Genomic DNA, 2,871 nt, shown 5'->3' on the forward strand with positions numbered 1-2,871 from the left:
GGCCTTCTGCCCTCCATTTATATAATCTCCAAATTCTGGGAGATATGTTTGATATCCCATCCTGAAGCCACCCTTCTGTGACGTCTTCAAACCTGAAGTCACCTTACATTTGCTCGACCTTTCATCCTGTTTCCCCTATCTCTAGTTATTTTGTTGTTTTAGAACAAAGGGGAGGTAACGCTTCATTTTTTTCTGTAAATAAATGTGAATAAATGTGCTTTTGGTGTTGTGGAAGTTTCTTTTTATATTCATTTCCCATATTTCAGTTGCTGGTGTTGAATCCTTATTGTTGAGAGTTTTAAAGAACCTGGAACGATCTATTGGTCATAACAGTGACAACTGATAAGAAAGTTACTGTATAAAAATACATTAATTATGATAAACCATGGTATGCTGTGGTTAAACACAGGAAGGGTACTTCTCTAAATTGTGTTAGTATACAAAAGAATATTTTTTGTTACAGGTATGTGGAAGTAAATTATTGCCTTTTGCATAAAGTTCTAAGTTTAAAGTGATGGATGTCGTGATAAAAGTTTGGATCCACTTTCCCTTTACAATTCTTCACAATGTTCAGGATTAGCGAGCAGAAGAAGGCAGGCAGCCGAGTTTGTGGTGCTCATTTATATATGTAAATATGTTTGAGAAATATTCTTTTCAATCGGTTTGACTCTATAGGCAGTATTGTGAGGATTAAAAGGACTCTTTTTGCTGTTTAACACTAAAATTTGGACGAATTAACCGATGTAGAGGCATGCAGGGAGGCAATGTACTTCTTTCTCGGGCATTCACTAGAGGTAAGGCATGCAAATAGTACTACTGCATTGTCACTTCTCCAGCCAAGAGTCGTTATTAAAGCAAAGTGTCCATGTAATGGTCTGAGTTAATCTCTGTCTTTTTGCCATCTGGGGCTTTGCGTGATTAATATTCAATCAAAGTGTTGCTTAATAATTTAGCAGTAAGATTCAAGCCAAATTGTAACTTTTAGAGACCGATGTCATGGGTTTTACCAGTTTTTTTTAACCTTCCCTTTATTTGTCTTTGTGTGCCTTGAGGCTGACCACACGCTTCTTGTTTTAAGTAGGTTACCTGTCTTAAGAGTTTAATTTAGTACTAAAATTATGAAAACCCAACCTGACCTTGCTAGACCTTCACTTTAATGTTTGCTGATATCGCCCTTCAGGCCAGATCATCCTAGTCCCACCCATCCAGGGACATAGAACCTACCAAATTGGAGGGAAATTTCAGAGAATAGGTCATGTTTATAAGCATATCGAGTCTTTAAGACTATTGAGTGTTGACAAGATTGGGGGAATGAGAATTTTTACTTATGCTATCCAGAGTTTCCCCTTATCTAACAGGGCCTTGATTCTGGCAGTTTATTGAGTCCTTTTGCAAACACTGCAGAAATCACTTTTATCTTGCATGTACTCTTTCGTGTTGGATGTTTTGATTATTCCTTTTTAGTAGTTGTTTCATTCTTGCCTATCCAACACTATGTAGATCCTTTAGTTGTTTCTGTCTTGTGCTGCTCATCTCAATATGAAAAATTTATCTCTGCAACTTCGACCTTCCACTTGTATTAAACATCTATACTTTACTTCCACAGCTGCACACAACTCCTTGTATTAAACATCTAAATTATACTTTCACAGCTGCACACAACTCTATCTTGGTTTAAACATTTAAATTATACTTCCACGGCTGCAGGCAACTCTATCTTGTATTAAACATCTATGCTTTACTTCCACAGCTGCACGCAACCCCATCTTGTATTAAACATCTAAATTATACTTCCACAGCTGCACACAACTCTATCTTGGTTTAAACATCTATACTTTACTTTCACATCTGCACACAACTCTATCTTGGTTTAAACATCTATACTTTACTTCCACAGCTGCACACAACTCTATCTTGTATTAAACATAGATGCTTTACTTTCACAACTGCACACAATTCTATCTTGTATTAAACATCTAGGTATGCTTTGCTTCCACAGCTGCACACAACTCTATTTTGTATTAAACATCTAAAATATACTTCCACAGCTGCACTCAACTCTATCTTATCTTGTCATCTATTTGTAATTTGCAAACACTTAAAACATCCATCCTTTCATGTTCCCCAGTATGAACAAGGCATAGATTAAGTCTGTCCTTAAAGTACTCTCATGATCATTTTCGGATCCTTGTGTATTAACAATTACTATTGTAACTTTTATTTCCTCTTACGACAATCAGTCTTAACCAATGAATCCTTACTAGCTCTTGCCTTCTCTCCCAATCCCCAGTGTTCCGTTGATATAAAAAAAGTAATACATCTTCTATAGCTTTGAACCTTTCATGTACCCAAGGTACAATTGCTCTCTGGCCTTCTTGTTTCCATGTATCACTTATTGACTAAACATCCTTTCCTCCTTTCTACACAATAACATTCTCGTTCAAAGACTTAAGCTACATTATCTTACTCTTTCGCCAACTTGGAAAACAAATACAAGCAGATATAAAAACCGTGCCTCCAGTAATGTGTCGACTTTCACTGCCATTTATGTACATTTCCACTACCAAGTGATCCACAACCCTTTACCAGCCACTACTGAGGCTTGGGTACATTTAAATTGTTCTCTTAATTGCTGGTACTTCTTAAGGTAACAATGTTTAGGTTGTACTGTGCACTGCCACTGCTGTAAAATTCCTCAATGAGAGAAGCTTTTTTGACAGTGACATATACTAGGCATTCCATCTCCCAGTATGTTCACAACCCTCCTCGTGAGCAGTACTCTGCTTTGTGACATAGTGCATTAGAATCCTAAGCCATTTCCACTTCCAAGGGTAACAGTGATTAGTCAGAGCAGCTCACCACAACCGTGGT

Source organism: Macrobrachium nipponense, chromosome 3 (genome assembly GCF_015104395.2).
Source record: "Macrobrachium nipponense isolate FS-2020 chromosome 3, ASM1510439v2, whole genome shotgun sequence".
Lineage (NCBI taxonomy): Eukaryota > Metazoa > Arthropoda > Malacostraca > Decapoda > Palaemonidae > Macrobrachium > Macrobrachium nipponense.